The sequence below is a fragment of the Calonectris borealis genome, chromosome 10 (assembly GCF_964195595.1).
Source record: "Calonectris borealis chromosome 10, bCalBor7.hap1.2, whole genome shotgun sequence".
Lineage (NCBI taxonomy): Eukaryota > Metazoa > Chordata > Aves > Procellariiformes > Procellariidae > Calonectris > Calonectris borealis.
The window spans coordinates 9,752,539-9,776,340 of record NC_134321.1 but is presented as its reverse complement, the minus strand read 5'-3'; the positions used below and the strand labels follow the sequence as shown (position 1 = coordinate 9,776,340).

The following is a 23,802-nucleotide window of genomic DNA, read 5'->3' as shown; positions in this document are numbered from 1 at the left end:
GCCACAGATGAAGGCGAGATCTAAGAATTAACCTCCGGTTTTGTGTGTGCATACGTGTGTATGTGTAAGTAATCTTTTGGAGTCAGGATTTTTCTTTCTCATCTTCAGAAAGAATCCTTAAATGTACTGTATTATTTACCATGGACATTCTTTCCTTAGACATTTGTTTATATTATTGTCTCTTTCCATAAAAAAGTCATTACTAACTCCTACATGCTGGTGCTTTTTCACCACAGTACACCTTGGTGATGACTCTTTACTTTGCAGAATTAGAAAATGACAGTGATATGGGATGAGTGTTGCATAAAAAAAAGTAAAACACATGATTACCCCCCTTTTGGATATATCCGTGTAATTAAATAGTACGTTCAACTTCCCATTCATGGTGGCACAGAACTCAAATATAAAGATATAGTCAAACAATGGACATTGAAATAAAATACCTTCTTCAAGGCCAAGGTTAGACAGAAGTGCTTGCTCAAACCATCTAAGTAAAATCCAGCACCATATAAATACAAACTAACAACGTGGTTCAATGCTGAAGCCTTTTTGCTAATGGTACTTCTGCATTCTCGGTATCCATGCCATTGACTTGATGTTTTGTCAACACTGAGATGGATCATATTCAGTGGATTTATGTTTCTCACAACTGGACTTGGGATAAAAAGAGAGAAGAATTATTACCAGGATTAAATAATTAAAAAAAAAAAATCTCAAAAAAGAAGTAGTGACAGTAAGATAGCAAGCAATGCTGATGCGCAGGACTGGCTATTGGTAAGACATGAGAAATAGCCAAAGTACTTCTCTATAACCAAAAAGAAGAAATAATATTTTAAAACAGAGGGATTGCTTGCTAAAAAGCACCAAAGAATTATAACTTATGTTGTACCACAAGAATAATCCTTCTGATAATATCCTACAGTATTTAATAAAGACAAAACCAGCATGTGTCAGACATTAACAATACTGTTCTATGAAAAGCTTCAAAACCATTTATAATGAAGTTCATAATCCTTCCATACAGTTAATTTTTAAAATTACAGAATTCTAAAGAAAATATGATTATCTAATCAACCTTTAGGATAGTTTCCTTAGAAAGCCTGTTTTCTATCATACTGTGCAGTGCAAAACTGAATTTTATGTGGTAATTATTAAATTGGTCCCTTCCCTTAGAGGAACGCAAAAGAACTCAACAGATGCTTGCAATGAGCCCTGCAGCAAGGCACAATCAAAAACAAGAAAATTTTATAGTTTGAGTTGATTTCAGAAGATAAACAATGAAGTTGTATAGATACAAATAGAATTCCGAGGCACAGGAAAAGGAGTAATAAAGTGAGGCACAGAAGATACACTACAACCAACAAACTGTGGGTAAATGGTAACAGTACTATTAAGAAAATTACTTAGTTAAGTGTTCAAGTAACCAGTGAGTGTCAGATCACTTACATCCTACACGAAGTATATACTTTATTGGAATCAGATCAGGTTTAGTTTATACTACAGAGCACAACTTCTCAAGACTCCAGGCAGCTTAGCTTTGGAAAAAATAAGGGAAAAAAAAATTTATTAAAAGATATCCAAGAGACTCAAAAGAGAAAAGTACTTCCCAGTAATTTGATAAAAATTCTGATATTACAGAAAGTATTAACCATAAAGGAAAAAGGAACACCATACACCTGGTTCCTATGAAGGTATTATTATAGGAGAGACTCCTTATCACAAGAGGTAACTTGGCCCTCAAATATAAAAGACAATTTAAGATAGTTAAAAAGATGTTTAGCAACAAGTTCTAACAAAGAATATGAAGATTTTTTGTTCTCTTCTTATGGTAAATTCATTCTTACAGAACCAAAAATAGCTTAAACCAATTACTGCAAAGTTGAGAGAAAATTCACACAGATTTACCTTAACAAATTACCATTCTGTGCAGATACTTTTAAAGCAGGTAGATGAACTTGTACAGCAATTCAGTTGATAAAGCTAGATTGCTTTTGGTATGTAACTGACTTTTTCTGGTGCAGATTATGCCCCATAAATGGGGTCATTTCTTCAGTTGTCAATTTTAGATGTCAATGTCAAAAGAAACATCTTTTGAGTAAAAGCTAGCATGAAAAAAAAAACTGAAAATTTAATCCTATAGTACTGTGTGTTCAAATGCAACAAATACTACTTATTTATACATATTTTGAATGGTTTCATGTTGAACAGGTTGTAAGTCAGAGGAACATTATCTATTGCATATATGAGACTCAGAGCACATGTGGAACAATGCTCACATTTCCAATCACTGCTTTATGAGAAGTATGCAAAAATAAAGATATAAAGATATCACTCAATCATGCAGGTACTGGAAGATCTCAGATAATACTAATTAAAAAAAAAACCACAAAACAATTAGAGGAATGAGGTATAGCCTTTGGAAAAAGAAATTAACAGCCGATCTTGCCAAGTTACACACGAATTTTGTAAAAGAACAAACGGTATGCTTTACAAGACTATAGGAGCTTGTGTCAAATAACAACAAAGAGCATGAACTTAAGCTAAGGAAAGGTCATCTTCAAAGAGAATGTTGGAAGAAATGCTTTACATGGAGAATAGTTACGATGGAAAATAAACCACTATGACAACCTTTGCGACAAGTGATATAAACTTTAAAAAGTGACAAGCATTTGAAAGACAGTTATTGTGCAAATAGAGAAAGAGGGAGAGAGAGATGTCTGGCCTTTTCAAAAATAGGCTTTGCATCCATCCATCTTTAAATCACCAGCATTACCTCCCTATCTACTGTCTCGTAAGTCCACTACAAGAGAAAATTGACACCAAACTAAACTGAAGGATCTAACAAGATCCTGACATTTGAAACGGGTCTCAGAGATTCCATCTCCAAATGTTATTGCCTAAACTGCTCATTTCAGTGAAGGAATAAATCTTGTCCCATCTATTTCAGAGCCTTCATTTCTGTTTTAATGATTCTTCGACTTAAATTTTGATTCAATAATCTGGGTGTTTTAAAACAAACGTATAATCTTAAGTGGCTACCCATCATAAATATACTGCAGGTGCATATTAAAAAACTAAAAATTTTTATCTTGTGTCATCTGGACATCACCTTGAATCCCACATCTTTAAAAAAGTCAGAAAAAATATTATTTTTACCAGTTTTATGAAATATCAAGAACAGCTGAGTAGTACTTTTTAAGTTCTGACCAACTGCAGAATAGGCAAGGGAAACTGTCACAATGCAGGCAAGCCTCTGAGGAAGTCCAAGCTACATTTGGAATTGTATCCTCAGAAAGGTTCAAAAGGAGCTTGACATCATCTTTGTTACACGTTCAAGGGCACACATGTTGCAAAAGTAAAAAATAACTCTCACCATAAGAAGTCTCACTGAAACAAATATAATCAAGATGGCTCCAGATGCTCAGTTCTTCAGTGAAGGTATCAATAAAATAGTTTAAATTACAGGATTCCATTAAAAATTAACTGCACTGTATCCTACTATATGCAATATAGAAAACAAACTCTACTAACCACAGCTACCTGCTTGCTTAAGAGGGAAACTACTTCTGGAATTAACATTTGTTATTGTCTGTGCTAACAGATTCTACTATGAGATTGGTCTTGGGTTACCATCATTCAATAGTGTTGCTAACAAGAACAATTTTTACCAAAATTAAAGTATTTTAGAAAGCATAAAGAAGTTGAATGGTTCTTAAAAATCTTTAATGATTTGTGGTGATGTTCACCATAAAGATGACAATATATTAGTTTACCAGACGTTAATGATCCATTGCATGATCTGACAAGAGGGTGTTTTCTGAATACTTCCCAACCAAACACCAGCTGGTTTATTCTCAGCAAGCAGACATAGTCACAGGCATCTCTTATCTGATTCACTCAACGGATGTCAAATAAGTCATGTATTAAAATCTCTAACGTCCATTTATAACTTTTGTCTCAAAAGCAGTACACTATGTACACTATTCTGCAAAGATCCACAATTATACAATCACTATTTTCAGACTTTAAAAAAAAAAATTATTTAAATGAGAAAAAAATTATTATGTTACACAACTATTCCAGATGTACACAAGAGGTGATCTGATTATAAGATAAGGAATAGCACATTTCTTATCTGTCAAGAATACTTTGAAGATCAAGACAGTTGAAGAGAATAATTTCAATGGATTAGAACTTCAGGCCACTGCATTTGAACAATCATATCCACACATTTGAAATAGAGACTAAAACCAATCTACTTGGCTATCTGGAATTTGCTATATATTTTAGGCAAGACAATACAGATGCTCCCTGACAATCAGCTGCTGCTCATCTTACAGAGAGGCACCTGACCCTTGCACATCTCCAATGCAAGTATAGAACCAACAGTTATCGTCATTGGCTTGTTGTAGCTAGCGAAAACATGTGCAAGTAGTACTTGTATTGCCTTCCAGCCCCTTTCCAAGGGGGGGGGGGGGGGGGGGGGGGGCAAAAAAAACGAAACAACAACACAACACCACCACCACCACATTGGAGCGGAAAAAAAACCCCACAGTGTTCTCAGCATTCATCTCTTTTTACCTCTTTTGGGGAGCAAGCTGGCTCTAACAGACTCAGTCTCTAGTGTCTGCCTCTTTTCACTGTAATTGTAAAGCTGGAATCAAGGAAGACATCTATTTGTTCCTCTCTGTCTCTAAAATGAAGATGTCTCCTGCTATTTCGTCAGGTTTGAGTATCCCTCTGCTGGACAAGACCTCATTTCTCTAGAGTAAAGCATAACTTATGGGGGGAAAACCAGAAGAAGAAAAGATTTATGGAAAAGGAAAAGGGTACAACTTTAAATTTTGTTTCCCTTTTGCAAGTGACCCGTTTAAAAAAGAAAAAGTTCTCAGTCACAGTTAAGGAAGTAGAAATTCCTCGAATAAAGCACAAAATGAAAAAGCAACTTCTCCCCATCACCAAAAAGCAATAGCTTACTTCCAAGAAAAGTTGATAATGACAGACCACCCACAGCTTTATATAAAGGAAAAGGGGTAAATATCAACATATGTGATAGCTGCTGGTTATCAGAGTGAATAATTTAGAACTCATTTACTAGGTATGTGTCTGCCAATACATCAATTGCTTGAGTTGCTCACTCCACAGCTAAACTACTGCACAAGAAGCAATTTCAAAACAATTTTTTACATAATGCTTAACAATTAATCAAAATGTATCCATGGCTTTTCAAATGAACCATTTTTCCTTTCACATTACACATATAATAATGAGTTTATTCTTAAACTGACCGATTATAATTCTCTGTCTTCATAAAAATACAAATGGAAGAGGGAGAAGTTCGATATCCCACACTCCTTGCAGCACGTTCATTTTATGCCACTCAGTGAATCAAAGGGCAAGCAAGTATCTCTGGATATTATCTAGCTCATATTTTCACCCTACGGAAGGATAAATCCAGGTCATTTCTGTATTAGCCATTTTACTCATCCAAGATGATCAAAGAACCTAAGAGCTGCAAGGTAGCCTGACAGAAGTTTTGTCCTAACCTATTCATATTCATAATGGGAAGATTATTGAGTTTCTGATCCATTTGCATGCTTAACTAGCCTTGCTGTATTTCTTATCTAACATGAAACTGTTTAAATTTCAGTCTGTTCTGTTTTAGTTGTTCTGTTTAGGCCTAGAAGAAGGAAAAAAAAAAAAGAAAGAGCATTTCCCCTCATTGCAATGGTCATTTATGTTTTTGAAGACATAAGGCTTTTGGGGGTTTTGTTTTGGTTTTGTTTTGCTAAACTACCTCAATTCTTAGGAATTTGGAGCCTGAAAAGTACTCAAGAAATGACAAATCAAGTGAGACTCCTCTTTAACTAGATCAGCTCTATATTAGCCAAGAAATTTATTTACAGAGTGGGAACATAGCATACTTCGCCCCCACCCTCAATATCTGAGATCATAGATGATTAATTGATGATATACCCAAGGCTTTGATGCTTCAATACATTGTACCGCCAGCCACATACTCTACCTCATGCCTTCTTGGATCATTTCCATTGTACTCCACTACAATTTACCAAAACAAATCTACAATCCTATCGAAGAGGGGCACCAGAACAAGACTAATGAAACCCAAACATAAGAATCTTCTTTGCTTCCCAAATCAGAAGTATCATGGTGGTTCCTTCTAAGAAGTGAAGATAGTTTTATATGAAGGTTTTTTCTTTTAGCTTTAAAACCAGTGAGGTTTTTCCTCCCTGCAAAACTAATAGTTCGGTGTTGAAAGGTCCTGATTTCACTACCTAATTTCTTCAGGGAATTACTATTAAGTTACCAGCTCACTAGCGTGACCATTTGGGGTCCCATTATTGCCACATGCATTTGAATGGAAAAGACTGAAGGCTTCAATGTCTGGACATACTCCAGCTTGACTAAACTTTAATTTTAGAATTCATATAGGCACATCAGCTGTACAGTTCAGCTCCTCATTAAATAACATTAGCTTCGTGAAGAATTAGCAGATACAAAAGGCTACAGGCAGGGAAGCAGAAGAGAGCAGGAGAAGGTTTGTATTTGAGTGTACCTCACAACAGATTTCAGCAGAAAGTCAATTTCTCTCCAGAGGTTAGGGTGTACAGCTGGGTAATCTGTTTACCAATGCCAAGCCTCTTGGCTTCATAAAATCTGCTGTTGTCATCAGATTAAAACATTTTTGCAAGAGATACAGGGGAATAAGCTCTATCACAGATCGCAAAATAACCCCCACCCCAGCTCTCTCTACTGGGGGTTGGACTCTCCAGCCTAATCTCTTATTCAAACAAAGAGCCTTATATACAGCCTGTGTCCTGAGTACCTAAAGCTGTTTTGCATTACTGGATGTATTGTAATCCTTCTGTTTCTTTCTAACATGTTTTGATGTACAAGACTCTGCTCCCAGTTCAAAAATGAGGCATGTAGATTTAGGGACTCATAGAGATTACACGATTTATCTGGTTTGGGGTAGTTTTTTCCCCCCAAGGTGAATATATGTTACATAGCCCCCCCCTCCCCCCCCGTGACAATACATTAGCGATTTGGATTTTGTTATTCATTTCTTTGTTCATTGCTGTCAGGACCATGTGAAGAAATCGCTGATGGGTCTCATGTCTCAGTGAACAGAGCAGTATGTTCATACGAGAAATACTTACGTTAGGAGGTTGCAGGGGGCCTCTTCTATGTATTACTCAATCTTTACCTGAAAGAAGAAAACACAACTTAGAGGTCTTTAACAGAAAGGGTCAAAAAATTGTTCAATGAAGAAATTCATCCACGAGTGCTCATTGTGTGGGAAGAGGAGTATTCTCCAAGGGAATCTTACTGAGCTTCTCAGAATAGAACAGTTCAGTTTGGGGGGACTCAATTTCTATTTGACTCTTTTTTTTTTTGCATATAGTTACAAAAGTGTACATTGCTTTACAGTACATACTTCTGCCACTAAACCATCAAAACAAAAAATTTTAATAATCGTTAACATTTAGAGCATCAATTATCAGCTACCTGTTAAAGTACCAGCTGCCAAAATGTCTATTTAGTAAATATTATCATAATTGGAAAGCATTACCATCAACACCATGTATTTTAGGATAACCACTAAACACAAATTTTGCGGTAAAGCAAAACCTTGACAAACCTAATGTTTCTTTGGTGAGAAGCTTCAACATTACGTCTTTTCATTCAGATTTTCTTTTAAGCCTCAGCCCAAAGATTATGCATTCTGAGTTTTAATTAGATCTGCTCTTTAGAACAAGTCACAACTCTATCCTTACAGATAGCACAGCTAGAGCTAATCGATCTTCTAAAAGGGTTACAGGAAATGACATTAACTTGCCACTACCGTACAGTAAAACAACGCATTGTCTGAAGAGAACAGAAAAGCAAAGGTATTTCTCATTTTTGTACACTGTTAGGAGCTCCTTATTAGGACCTATTTTAAATACACAAGTATTTTAGCTCCAAAGAAAAGAAAAAAAATCCATATCACATGGCTCAGTGCAAAGGATGATTAGAGTGATTTTGTAGTGTGCAAAGAAGGGACAATATGACCCTATGCATTTCACTCTGAATTACACTAGTGTATTATAGGAGAATGGAGATTAAACATTCCTGTCATGCACAAGATGTATGCAGCTGCCTCTTACTATTTGGTGAAGGTCATGAGTAAGGCTAAACCTATGACTGCATTCAAGCTAAGTAATTCAGCAGTCCCTTTTCCAAATGTGATTTGATAATGAGTTATTAGGAAATATGAGCCTGGAGTAAGAAATATGCCAATGTTTAGGAGACAAGTATATGCAACAATCCACCCTGTTACTGCAAATTAGTGGCATGAAGATTTCTCTAAGTATAAGTACAAAGCCACCATGAACAGAATTAACCTTAATGTGGCATTTTGTCAGTCTACAGAGTGTTTAACACTGGAAAGTGCTCTCAGTAGTAGTTTCATTGATTCTATTAAATCCCTCTATCCAGGTGCACATCTTGTGAGACAGTCATTTCCTCATCAGTAACTTGTCTATTGTTTTGTTGCCATCAATATGATTTACTGTCATCCAATAAAACCCTTTGGGTTTCATAAAAGTAACGTAAGAATCTATAAAGAGGAAATATTTTGTTCCAGAAATGTAATTCCAGTGTTTAGGATTGATCACTGTTAAATCAGAAGAATGGAGGAATTCATACTTTGTTTTGTGTTCTTCCAAAACACCTTTCTCAAATGTAAACAAAAAGTTAACAGCAACGTGCACAGCATTAGGTATTATGAAAGGTTAACAATATGGGAAAGAAAGGCTTGAAGAAAGTACAAATTCTGGTTGGTAGGGACACAGTATTTTAAAACATAAGGACTCCTTAAAAGTACCCTTGACTGCTAACAACCATCCTAGGATGTTCACTTTACTACTAGTACCTGGATTAGAACTGGCAGATGGCAGGGTTGACACCCAGAGTTTGGGTTTGGAGACCTAACCGAAAATGTCCTGTTCGGGCGCCAAAAAGGACTGTCGTGGTTTAACCTGGCAGGCAGCCAAATACCACACAGCCGCTCGCTCACTCCCCCCGCCAGTGGGGCAGGGAGAGAATCGGAAGGGTGAGAGTGAGAAAAACTCGTGGGTTAAGATAAAGACAGTTTAGTAGAACAGAAAAGGGAAAATAATAATAATAACAATGATAGAATATACAAAATGAGTGATGCACAATGCAATTGCTCACCACCCGCACTGACTGATAACCAAGTAGCGATCGGTACCTGGATCACGCCTACCATTCATATACTGAGCATGACGTCACATGGTATGGAATACCCCATTAGCCAACTGGGCTGGCTGTCCTGATTATGTTCCCTCCCATCTTGTGTACCTAGCTCAGTCAGTAAGCATGGGAGCTGTCCTTGGACTAGGAGGGCACTTAGCAACAACTGAAAACATCAGCATGTTATCAACATTCTCCTCATACTAAATCCAAAACACAGCACTAGGAAGAAATTTAACCCTATCCCAGCCGAAACCAGGACAAAAGACCACTTGGGACTGCCCTAATTTCAGCTACTGGGAACATTGCCAAAGCAACATATTCAGCTGACAAGTTTCAGCAGTTTCTGAGCACCACGTCTAAACCAGGATCCGCACTAAAAAAATCTTCCTGAGATAGAGAAGATAATAAAAGTACCTCCAAGGAACAATAAGAATAAACTAATTCATGGATAATTGAATTTTAATAACTAATAATTCTGCAAAACCAAGTCTGGAGAGAAGCAGCAATAACCAATCATTCCAGTAGCAAACCTCAAAGGAAGGTCAAAACACTGGGGCAGACTCCTTGAGACTGAGAGGTTTCTTCAGGAACACATCTTTAACATTACCTTTGACAGCATTAACAGTTAGAGCAACTGTTTGCTTGGTTTTGACTCCTACTTTTACTTTTTGGTAATTTAAGCAGTTTATTGTGTTAGTGGCTAAGGATCAAGCACGAATGGATCCTCCTGTCCTAAACAATCTATGAACACAGAATAATCCATATGCCCTGCCCTGAAGAGTCTCCATGGCCCAACACTAGGGACCAACGCTGAGTCACACATAGCTTTTAGTATTCACCATTGCCAAGAACAAGGGAAGGAAGATAAACGCCGCTTCTCTTTTTCTCAACTAGAAGGGGACATCTAATAAAGCCATTCAAACAGAAGGGGATCATTTTACAGGGTGCCAGGCCTCTGGAGAGATTACTGTGCACATTCTTTATTGTTTCAAGTGATAGCAAAGCCTACCTTTGTTACAAAACTTACAGACTTCAGCTGATGCAACATGGAAGGATGAAGTGCACTGCCACAAGCATTCAGACCAACTTCACTTATACTATGAAACATCCATGGCTGCTTTCACTGGTGTTCCAGGAATGAACAGTTTGCCTTTTTTTTTTTCTTTTCCATTCATGGTTAGCTGATTTAATACTGCTCTTTCAAAAGCCATTATAATTATAGAATCCAAGCTGTTAAAAGAAATCTTAATTAAAAAAATCATCCTCACCACATAAAAGGAAACTCTGAAATATTTTGTTTCCCTTATTAATCCCATTAAAAACCTTCTATTCTTTATCCTGCAAAAAAGCATCTCCATATTTTTCCAGCTAGGTAACTTGACAGCATAAAGGCAACTTTAGAGGCCAACTTAGATATGATATATATACACATATCTATATAGTGTGTACAAACACTAATTTTCAAGCCAACACTTTGAAGAGACTGACAGAGACAAACATTAACAAAAAGCCTAGTCATCCACAAATTAAGAAGCTTTATACTTGAACATATTTCAGGTATGTTTTAGAACCATGCTAATATTTCAGTTATTTGACCTTCCTTGACATCACACACATTCGCTCCTCAGCGTATGTCGCAGAATCATTATTTAAGACTAAAGCTGACAGATGCATGAAAGATACTTAAAAATAACTGTCAAAGGTTACAGGCAGGATTTCAACTCATTATATTAAAACTCCATTGGTTCTCAGTTTCATTAATTTGCCCACCATTCTGATTCTCTGGAATAAAGAACACAGGATTTAAAACCCAAAGATATAGGCTCAGGTTTACAGGGCAGAACCCAGGACAGCCTTTTAAACAAGAAAATTTATTATTTTGGCAGGTTTTTCATTACAACCTAAAGCAATAAATTAGTAATTATCATTACTTACCATGTCCCTTCGAGGATGAAGATGGCTCATAGAAAAAGTACAGAAAAATCAAAGCAGAAAGTACAAATTTTATATATCTATCAGGAAGTTTTTAGATGGATTTGGCATTTGAAATGTTGAAGAGAGAAGGAGACATTCATTTATCAGGGTATATGGGTTTTTTTTCCCTAAATTTGTCATCTCAGCAAACTACTAAGACCACTGGAATAAAGACTGTATCTTCTCTAGGAAGAGTTTCATATATATTTATAAGCTGTTATGTAAGCATGTCCACATAATGGGACTAATCATGTTCCATCATTTAAAAAAAAAAGAGTAGCAAGAAGGATTTGTTTGTTTGAAGTGTTGTAGATTTTTAAAATTAACGCCTATATTTTCATCCTTGGACACATCCATAACATTAAGATTTATACTCTTGTCAATGATTTATAGTAAGATATATTCCATATCTAGGATATCTGAATTTCAATGAGGACAGATTTTCATTAATACTGCCATTGGTGCATCCTATTTTATTAAGTCCCAGCAAGAATGAATACAGCTCCACAACACTGAGAAACATGTACAGAAGTACGAGACAGAAGCCTACAGGCTAAAAGCTACTCTGAAACCCTGTCATGCTACCTGCCACAGATGAATTTTTTTTTACTGATTTATAGAATCATAGAATCATTAAGGTTGGAAAAGACCTCTAAGATCATCAAGTCCAACCGTCAACCCAACACCACCATGCCCACTACACCACGTCCCTAAGGGCCTCATCTACACGTCTTTTAAATACCTCCAGGGATGGTGACTCAACCACTTCCCTGGGCAGCCTGTTCCAAGGCCTGACCACTCTTTCATTATGAAGTATTTCATAATGAATTCCAGTCTTTTGAACTTGTCACTAATTTAATATTACACGTTGCATCAAAAATCTCAACTAAAATACTGCCAGTACCTACAACATAACCTTCTCCCCCTGCCAGTCAGACATTCCTAACTGTGAGGAGGGAGCAAACATAACTTATCAAAACCCATCTAGGATGTTTATTCAGTCCACCACCTATATGCACAGCAAATATGTCAGCTAGAAGGTTTAAATTTAGCCAGAGATCGTTCAGTATTTCATTCCTGAGAAAAGGCTGACAATTGTAGCTTGCTTCAAAAAAATTGAAATCCAAAGACCACTTACAGAGGCAGTTTTACTGTATGCTTTACTTATTCTGTTAGTCACAGAGTTTGCTTTTTTATGAAGATATGCAAAACTAGATTCTTCTAATGAAGCAGTAGCAAGCAGACACTTGCAATTGCTTTTACTCTGTAAAGTCAAATGGGAGTATTTAACATTTTTCTGTAATTGCTAAACCAAAGGCTAATCATAGACACCTGTGACAGCTAATGGGTCTGTATTAGTTAAGCTAGTCAGACAGGATTTAACCTTCACTTCTGTTCGGGTGATGTCCACAAGTCATTAAAAGGAGAGAATTAGCTGCAGAGTATCCAAGCAATACAGTGCAATTCAGGGATGAGAGCTGCTTAATAGCTCTTAAAAAAAAATCCTCTTCAATTTCTTGTAAGTTCACTTTACCTATATGTCATACGTACAAAAAGCTTAGCAGCAGATAAGGGTTTGGGCATTTAAGACAACTGCCCAGCATGCTGACCAACACCTTATTTCTGTACTTCCATACTCCCACCTATTTGTCCGTACTGACTGTTTTCAGCCTTCCATTTAGAGGCCTTAAGCTCTCGGGATCAGAGCGCTTTTTCCCTGTAGGTCTGTAAGGCAGCTCTCAAAGTGGGTCCTGGTTTGCAGCTTAATTACTCAGTGCTACAGTAATTTAATTTATGAGAATGTGGCTTGTCAAACCTGTGATATTTAAGATGTGAAAAATACATTGAGAAAGTCAAATATTTGTAAAGTTCTACCGTTGTGTGGGAGTGAGATGAGCTCAGACCAAGTTGAAAACACAGAATAGTTGTTTAAAAACTGAAATTCTTAATTTTAAAAAATCCTTATGCACAAGCCTTGAAGTGGCAGCTGCTAATAAAAGTCATTTAAGAGCAGCTTCTGCTACAGCAGGCTTTAGGATGGATATTTTATTTAACAGCTACTGCCACAGTTCGGTGACATTAAAAAAACAACTATAACACACAATCAAGTGAGAAAATCATAAAGAAATAAAGTAGCAACTAATTTTTGTAATATCAGTAGTTTCTAGCGAGCTGCTTGAGATATTTTAAACAGTATCTCATGCAGTTGAATTCCAGCCTACTAGTAAAAGGGATTCACTGGGGCAACAAAGTGTGCTGAGTCTACAGAAGGAGAAAAATGCCAAGAGGATATATAAACTGTATAAATTACATTGAATGTAATTTACATTCTGCTGAATTTAGTGTCTGCCAAGTCTAGTATACTGCTTGAAATGTTGTGTTTATCAGACATCTGGGTAAAATTTAGGAAAGCTGGGAGATACAGAAATTTCAAAACCATTTAGAACAACCTCATAATAGTTTATTGTCATGCTTCAAGATAGGTCTTTTTATAACACAATGACTATATGGTCACTATGAAACCATCCTAAAATTCTGATTCTTGAAGATAATACAAAAACTTTTGGAACTGAGTGTTTAGGGAATGTCAAAAGGATGGGAATATCAAAACACTTAAGTTTTGGAAGACAGTCTGTGTCCAGAACCTTTACACCTAAGACTTAAAGAAGTCTGCAGGATAAAAGCAAAAAATGTTTTCTGCCTTAACAGTTTCTCCAGTATTACCTTTTTTCCCCAGCATTTCTAAAAAAACTTTCATGGGAAGATAAAGATCTCTTGAAAATTGTTGAAGACAAATTTGGGAGTTGTTGCGATATTCAACAGTGCATTTTTTTAAGGTACTCAGCTTGTGCTGAACAGTGCATAAATACTGAACAAGAACGCAGCAAATTTGCAAAAACTGTCACCACAAATGAGGACAGTGAACTGGTCTGATCCTTGCCTTGATCATGGCACAGCTATTTTATATTTTCTTCTAAAATTCTTGCATTTCAGAAGTTTCTGTAAAGAAAAGCCAACAACACAGAAAAAAGCCCACTGAATTTATAGTATTCATTTGTGAGAATGATGAAAGCTTGGCCTGTGAAAACAATCAGCTTTCCTCGTATAGAGTAAAGCAGGACTTAGCTTGCACTTCCCAGACCGTTGTTTTCCTAATAGGCAGGATATCAAACTGCAGCATTTACAAGGAGACTGTTCTTGGGGAAGAACATTTTCTCCAAGAAGCAGACAGGTAACTAAATGAGACATATATACTTGTATCCCCAGATTTGCTGCAAGCCCAATAGCCAGGGAACATAGAAAACCAAAGAAAAATAAAAAACATGAAAGATTCATCACCTTGAGACATATCCATGCCCCATTTTCTCATCTTCCCCCAGTTTCAGGGGCATGCCTTGCTTCTCATGTGAAAAGACCTGGAATTCCATTCACCCTTTTTAAAATAGTTCTTCTACCTATTCTCTCGCCATCTTTATACACCTTTTTTAGAAAAAGACAAAAAGCACCTCCACAATCAAAAAAAAAAAACAAACCACACACCAAAAAAAACCCCACACAATACATCCCTGAGCATACGCAGTCAATGCAGGAAACAGTTTCCCACCCATAACTTTGTAGGCTGAACTTTGAACCCGTAACTCCCAGGAATCCTGCTAAGTCTAGCTCAGTAAGATAAATAAGTACCTACTATACCTCAGCTAGCAGAAAGAAATATGAATTTTAAACAAGACTAATGCTCAGAACCCTTGGCAAATAAGGCAAAAACTTCAATGAGTCACTTTCTCCTGTACTTATGATGGCTTCCAGTAAGTCCAGACCCACGTATTAAAAACACCTAAAAGTGCTGATGACTTGCATTCACTGGAAGAGAAACTGAAGTCAGAATCAGCTAAAAGGAATCAGGCTAAGCCCAACAAAACCTTTATGTTTCAACAAATATTTGCCCAAAGGCTACAACTGAAGTGTCCAGTTAATAGCTTGAGTTAATAATGTCACAGACACATAGCTTATGTCAGCACGTGATCCCACATCCACTACTCTAACCTAGTTCCTGGAACTACCTAATGGATTTTGACTTCCATGGATTTTTTTTCCTGAATAAACTTTTCTTTATCTAAGAGCATGTCTTGGCTACACCAAAGATTTCAGACTGTATTTTGCTACACATTATAAAGTAGCAAACACACTTTTGGCCTTTATGTAAAATCTAAGGCTGCACAGAAACCCCAAGGTCTCTGATCAGCCAATTCCCTCCCAGAGCAGGCTGCTGCTGCCCTGACCGTTTTCAATTTCACTTGGGAATAAGCCATAAAACGTTCAGGAAAGAAGCATCTAGAAACATCCATTCTATTTTTCATGCATATCTGGGGAGGTTTCTTCTCTGGTTAACAGAATAATTTTAAGTAAAGGTTAATTATGCACTAGCTTTCTAAGAGCCTATAAAGGATTTACAACAGGTTCTTGGCAGCATGTTGTAGCACTGATCACCTCCCTGCACGCCTGCAAAAAACTCCAGATTGATAGCTGCTTTATGCAGAGTTAGTTTAACTATATTTTCCTTATTTCCTTTATAATTGAAAAAAAAACCAAAAATAAAAGCAGAAAACCTAGTGTTCCGCAATCTGAATTCATGAACTAAACCATACATAGCAATGAATTGCAGATCTCCTAGAATCAGTGGCAAAGCTTCTGTTAACTTCAGAGCAGCCCAAATTTGTCCAAAAGGAATGCAATAAAAGTATGACATCTGAGGTTCTCATGGTTAGGGTAGAAAATATGAACAAAGGGGAAAATACTTTTACCAGCAGCTCTCCGCAGCTTTCCTTCAGAACCATTGTTACAGCTTATATTCATCCACCCAAGGAGCCTAAGGCAGTGACCTGCTAGCAGTCATACACAGAATTTGCTTCAATCCTAGAAGGAACTTCACCCAACTTGACTAGTCAATACTAGTTATTGATAGGTGAATACGCAGCCTAGGTACCATTTTCTTAAGTTTGTGAATTTTCAGTATTTCAGAACAAATATTACTAAAGGTTATCAAAAGTCTGCTTCATTACTGGAAATAGACCAAAATTTTTCAAGGAATAAATTTTTCTTTTTTATAAATATTCACAGTAACAGAAGCCGACACCAAAAAAGTTACTGACAAACTGAATACACGACAGGTATCTTCCAGGTACCATATCCACCACATATATATTTTTAAATGCTGTACATGCATAATTATGTTACAAACCATAATAGCACTACAGAGGCAGTTAGGTACAAATCACAAATAAAATCATGGTTCAAAATTGCATCAGTACAAGAATTGCTCCAGCAGAGCTCACAGTAACCTGTATGTAAAGGAGAAGTTCAGAACGGAGTAGACAGATTAATATTTGTATATGCATTAAAAACCTGTAACGTTAGTTAAGCATTTATGAGCTAAATAACAGGTCCATGCTTTGAGTTTGGATTAAAAATAAAGCAAACACCATGAAACATCAATGTTACCAAAAAAGCAGCCAATGTAAAATTCATGTTTTGTCTTTTTGCCAGATGATAAAAATGATTCCCTCCATGGAAATTGGATTTTTCAAAGCTACCATACTGAATCATTTAATTTGTCTAAGTACTTCTAATGCAGTTGCACACTGCAATGAGCATTTGAATTTTAGATTAAGCAAATGAAGGGCAAGGTATTTCTTCATACACACAGTTAGAAAGACTATTTAATAGCAGGATGCCACACAGCTTATAGAGACAGGCAGTAACCCAGTGCAATTTCATCTAGCCGTCACAAGGATGGATGTATCTTTTACCAATATTGTTTTTACTTAAATATTTAAATTGCATCCCTTTTACATCCCTCCTATATCTAACAGTGTCTCATAGCTAAGGCATGGAATTAACCTGGTGTAGGATTAACTACAGTTTCTGCTTTGACTCACTGCCACTTAAACTTTCACCACCTTACCATCATTCTAACTTCTAAAAGTCTGTTTAAATAAATTTGTTTTGTTCATTAGTCAGGGCAGGCCTTCCAACTGTAAAGTCAAAGTTTGCACACAGAGTGTTTAGAGAGAAGTTAAGCAGTCTTAAAGTCTCCTTGTATTCTGTCTACTGATTACCCTTGCCAATCCCTTCTCTGTCTCCCTCAATTTCACACAAACCCAGTAAAGGAAACCTAGACCTTCTCAGGTTGGCAGCACCTAACTGTAAACTATTTATTGCATATTTACTAAGCATAAGCAGCTCAGGCATGGCTGAAGTAATTGTACCTGTATCTTGTCTTCCATTTAAAAAAATAATAACAGAAGAACAGAAGTAAGTCTAGGGAAAAGGTTTCTAAATTATATCATAAAGCACTTATTAATAGTCCGAGTTCTTGTTACCCTTTGTTGCCAACAATTAAAAGAAAAATAGCCCATTAATGCTACTAATCATAGATCACATAGGCACTCATCTCTGACCTGGAGACATAATAATACTACAAAAAAGTAGTGCTGCCTTCAGTACTTCATGTAATTAAGAGTGAATGCAAAGATCAGTTTACTGAGAACTGAGTACTCCATCTCTTTCTGGAGAAAGAGAGATCACCTATTAGATTTAAGTGGCCAGAAATATTTTGTCAGCAAAAGGAAATAAATTGAAAACATCGTTGGACAGATGAAAGGATGATATGCAGGGAAGAGAAATTTCTAATATGAGGAGTTGAGTAGAATATACTTAAAATCCATTTGACGTCTTCTTTCCCCAACCCCATCCCCACTATCAATTGTTCTGTTTCACGTGGTTTAAATGTATATTAGTCATTCTCATGTTGCCATAAGCATGATCTTATTAATTTTAAGCAAAGAACTCAGTCCTGGGTTAATTACCTACAGCCTGGCAGGTCTGTAGGCACTTTGTGATCCTTGTATGGTAATGTGCATTCATGTGTTCAGTAATGACATCCCAATCATTAGGCAGATGGGGGGCCACTGACAGTTTTCCATAGGCATCAGAAGCATGCATGTGGTTATTACAGAGATTCAACTCTACGGTCCTGCAGAGCAGACTAGAATGGCTCTAATCCATGAAAAGGATGAGAAACAGCTAAACAGATATTAAACATCTGCACACTATACAAGCGCACTTTGTCCTAGGAACAGGTACATATCTTGGAAAAGACTCAGTGGATAGGCTAGGCTAGCATTAAATATTTTAGTACTAAATTCTTCAGAAGCGGTCTGATGTTTGACTGACTGTTTCTTGTCCTACTGCACTATTTAAGAACTGCATAGGGTAAGTTATTAAGTCGCCTGACTTCCCCGACAACTAAACACAGAGCAGTTTACTGGCACTACCAATACTAGATGGGAAAAGATTTTTAAGAATCTGCAATGCACCTGAAGAGCCCAAACCCTCTAACACAGGGTTTCCAGTCTACTACCAGTAAGCTTCAGTCAGAGAAAACTGAAGTTATATTTGCTAGCACTATAGGACCAGCTGTCACTTTGTCAAATGATTTCTTACTAAACCTGACTGCAAGCATAAGGCATTAACATAATTTATTAGAACAATTAGAATGCATCCTTGTTGTCTTCTAATTAGATTATTCCTTGTACTGGTAATTACATTAGACAAGAAAAGAATAATAGCTTCAGATTTCTAAAATCATCTGTAGAGTACGTGAGGAGAGAATGATCAATAATGCTAATCTACTGGAACACAAATTCCCAGAAAGAGATATTTTATCATGAGTGATTCTTTAAATAATCAGCATTATTTCTCAAAGTCCATGTTATTCTCAGTCATACTTTAAAAAGCACAAACATGAAGTAATAAACACTGAAATAATAATCAAAAACACTGAATGATAACTGTACTTTGAGGGCTTCTAGGTGAAGGGCACATTACCATCTTCTCCCACTGACCACAAACCCAGAAGTAAGAGCTGTCATTACATTACCTTCATACAGACGAAGGCAAGAAGAAACTGGTGCAGAATACCCCTCCTCCCCCATACTTCCAACACCAGAGATGTTCCAAAACACCTGATTACTTCTAATATCTAAAAAGAGTTAACAGCATGTCTTTTAAATTATTTTCTCAGTGGGAATGCTGTAACAGGAAACTGTTCACCCACACAGTCTTTTCTTTACCATTTCCAAAGTTCTCTGAACTTTGTTAGCACTCTGCATTAACTATGTCAATCAAAGTTGCCCTGAACTTTAAGAATCATTACATATTTTACAGCTAGGAAAAAAACAGCAGGAAGGAAAGCGGGGGAGGATGCAAAACCAAAGAATGAAAACCAGCAAAAATATGAGAACAAACATGACTAAAAGGTCCAACAACAGAGCACAAAAGGTACCATCAGATTTCTCCACATTAATGGAAGTAACCCTACAGTTGAAGGGCAACTCATAGAGCAAAAAGGCAGAGTAGCGTCAACTTTTATTATATCCCTGGTCCTTCCTTTTCTAACCAACATGAACCATGTACACAAATTGTAATGCCAGTGTTGGTTGGTTAATTTAACATTACAAACTGTGAAGCCGGTTAAGCACACTATTGTCAGGATTGTACTTGAGAACAAGTGACACGTGAAATATTATATCTGCTACATTCCATCCTTCAAGCCATCCCATCTCCAAAAGATTCAGATTAGGGGAATAATCCAAATCTCGAGCAATTTTCCACTATAAAGATCCTACTTTTTTTCTGGAATTCTGCAAACTCCTTGGGGAGGTTTTTGTTGCTTACAGTCCCACTTTCACGTTTTACCCACTTCACTATTAGCTTTGAGTGAGAGGAAGGGAAAGGCAAAATAGTTTGTAGCACCTCTACCTCAAAGAAGTCTCTGGACATCACTGAAATCTAGAGCCTTTTAAAAGCCATCAACCCAGTAAACACCGTAATAGCCAATGGGAAATCACTCATGAGAAGAACCTAGGGTCTAATGAGGGCACAATAATCTTCTAATAAAATTCAGATCATGTAAAATAAGGAATGGAAAATAACATTGAACCAGGGAAAAGCAAACTAGTGGCCAAAAAGCTAATAAAGCAAACTAGAAGAATACCAGAATTAAAAGTGGAATTTAGAAGAAGAGGAAAAAGCTTGTTGAACTTAGGTAAGTCACATAAGTTTAAAAGTAAAAATAAAGCTAGGGAAGAGACTGGAGAAAGAAGTGAACAGATAGAAGTAATTACTAAGCATTTTAGTGAACTTCAACTGGGGTTGATTTCATTACACCCCTGTATAGCATTCCAGAATTTATGGTAGCAGATAGCATGATAAAACAGAAAGTTCTGCAACCTCTCTTGAAACTTCTGCGTCACCTAAACTGAAGAAAAGCCTGTAGGCCATTTGAACATTAGACACTATTTTGTTAGGTTTTTTAAATTGTTCATTTTAGGAAGAGCTTTTTCTCTGAAGATTCAAGACGTCAGGTTTATTTCCTCTAAGCAGTGCTTTGTACCTTGATTAACAGGAATTAAATCTACGCTGACTGACAATATCTAGACAGACATCTTCCCCCGCAAAATCTGGGGTCAATATACTTAATTCCCATTCTTTGTTCTTATACATCTATTCTAGGATCTTCTACAGAGTTTTGCAAATTTCAGACCTGTCACCACAGATTTGTACTTTCCCAGTTAAGATAATCAAATGGTCCAAAGGCAAGCGCTTTTGAGCAACTTGAAGCATATTTAGCCCTTGTCTAACCCAAGACAAAAACTTTATGGAAATACGTAATTCATAGCATACCCTGCTTGGCCCTCCTTTTGGAGAGATCATATCTCAAGCTGAACTCAAATGGAATTTTTTTTTCAGATAAATCCAGAAATTCAAAAAACAAGTAATTCACACTACAACTTCTACACAAATCACACTCATCTTTTACCCAGAAAAGTATCTGGAGAATGGCTTGAAATAAGAAAACAGCACCCAGATGAAACAGCCTTCATCATGCCCTGCTAAAACTGAAGTCTAGGCCAAAGCTTTAATCTTCTATGGTTTCGCAACAGAGCGCAAGACTTAATCCATAAAGCTTAAAAAATGGACATACAATCTATCTGGGATAAGTCTGAATTCATTTGAAATCTTCACCTGGCACTCAGCTGTTCATTTATGCCTTTCATACTTAGAAATGAGAAATAATGTATGCAAGTGATAAATGCAGCACAAAACCCTCAAGCTTCCCTTTCTCACAACACAAGGCTCTCAAGTTTGGGTAATGGACCTTCAGTGGGAAGGATGCACAATATATAAGATGCACAGTATATATGCCTACACGAACACGTACTTATACACACATCACCTTCCCCGCTGTGGGGTTAACCACTGGATCCGCACAACTTGTAGGCCCAGAGTTTAAGATGCTCCCCTCCCTTCAGGGCCACAGGGAATATAGGACCTCATTACTAATCATAAAAGTAGAAAGGCAAGATCTAATCTATCCTTAAGTCTCAAAAGCTGCAAATATTGTTATTTTTGTGGCAGAGTAACTAAGGAAAGCTCAGATCAGAAAGTGGTCCCTAAAACAGTGTGTTACCCTAAAAAATTATCATTTTATATTATCAAAAATAAATGCCCTCAGCAGCGCTCATTATCGTTTCAGCAAAGAAAATCTGGACAAAAATATGCAGTAGTTTTTCCAGTGCTCACTCTGGAAAAACTGCAGCTGTTAAATTTAAGTAGAAAATTCAGCCTTTTGCATTCTTTACTTTCAAGGGTACCTCAGACAAGCAAAGACCTGACTTATCTATTGATAGCTCAGACAGCTTCCCTAAATGGACTGCAAATAATTTTCTGAAAGCTTTGTAAAAGTCCAAGTATTTTTCAATGCAGTAAAAAGACAACAATCTTGAATTTCTTTTCCATCAGACATTTCCACATCAGTGAAACTGTGCAGCAGTAAGCAAATAGGAGATGATACAGTACAGGTGATTGCACATATCTTCAGTAAAGAAGATACTGAGAATAAGTTTTTCTAAGTTTCATCCCAAGTCTAAAGTCCTTTTATCTTCTTGGGAGTTTAGAGTTTGTTTGGGGTGTTTTTATGTTTTTTGAGGGGGCTAGGGGGACAGGGCTGGAAAGGAGAAAAAAAAATTTAAAAAAAAAAAACACAACTAATTGCATCCTATGCATTTAACAGAGACATGGAATTAAAGATATAAATGAGCTGCAAAGAGTTACTTAACCATTCAGAAAATAGACCTAAATCTAATCCTAACAGACTCTTCCCAGCCTACTAACAGGAAGGCACCCCGCAGTGAGCCAACGTGGTTAAATGCTGATGAAGAGTTCATGTTTTATGAATCCACTGGATTTGTAACTGAAGCAAACAACATTATTATACCCAGGAATTTACATCTGCAAAAAAGGATTTACAATGGTTCACTCAACTGTAGGAAAGATTTAAGTCTTATACCAGTCAACTGGCAGCACAAGAACAAAACCACAAATAACATGAATGAACTGAAGGTATAGAACTACACAAATAAGTGAGACCACAAAGACACAAACATATACAAAGGAAGGAAAGAAATATGTAAAGCCAAACAAAAAACTAACTTAATAGTCCATATACAAAGACAGCATTGCTGCCAGAGCCATGTAGCACCATGATTCTTTTGAGGCCATGTGTTGTTCTTATCTCTACCACCTAACCAAAAAGTACAGGAATTTCCAGTTCAAGTACAAGCTGTAGTAAAATGAAATTCACTTGACAAAGAAATATATTTTTAAAAAAGTACCCAAGGAATTTGGAGATTCTTGCCACATCACCTATTTCCCATTTTTTTCATGCAAAGTTTCCCATTGAAAACTCACCCACAGGAGTATAGGGGTGTAATTTGGAGACAAAAGTATGAAAGAAATTTGTTGCACAGATTTTCATTAAGGATTGGCTTTAAGTATTATAAGTTTAGAAAGTCAGTATATTCCTGTAAGCCTGTTTGTTAACGAAGCACAAATATGGATATGCTACCATTTGGTTTGTTCGTATATTATTTATAAATATAGCTTTAAAACTCTTACAATAAAACTCTACAACCAATAATCTCAATGAAGCAGCCGTCATCAGCAGTCAGCAGGAAGTCTAAGAAAACAGGCAGTAGCATCGAATCTTTTAAAACTCTTCTACCACCTTCCACAATTATCTTAAATAAAATGATAGTCTCCCCAGTGACTGCTCCAAGGTGTGCTTTTTTCTTTTTTTCTTCTCCTTTTTTTTTTCCTTTTAATTCCTTTATTTAATGCAAAAAAATAAAGATATGGTTTTTCCAAAAACAGGGAGGGAAAAAAACCACCAAAAACTTCATGCTTTTCTTTAAGAGCATCCCTGGAGAGGTTTGCTTCCTGCACTGTCCCTTTCACAGAAGAAAGTTCCAATTATACTACAGATAACTCTGAGGTTTGAAATCGCTTAGAAATAAATGAATTGTTAAAAAAATAGAAAGTTTATTTTGTTTAGTTAACACTTCACATAAAATTCCTTTCCCGACCTTTTTCAGCAAGCATAATTTTATCACCTAGTCACTAGACTGAGATTCATGTTACTTGAGT

The 23,802-nt window shown here is 36.6% G+C and overlaps 1 protein-coding gene across 2 annotated transcripts in view; it reads right to left on the bottom strand.

Moving 5' to 3' along the window:
- Positions 1 to 23,802, bottom strand: part of FHIT (fragile histidine triad diadenosine triphosphatase) — a 628,091-nt gene that overhangs the window by 494,436 nt on the left and 109,853 nt on the right. For both annotated transcript variants that reach the window (XM_075158453.1, XM_075158454.1), the window contains one exon: positions 7,182 to 7,228. The gene's annotated coding sequence lies outside the window, so the exon portion shown is untranslated. The remainder of the gene's footprint in view (positions 1 to 7,181; positions 7,229 to 23,802) is intronic.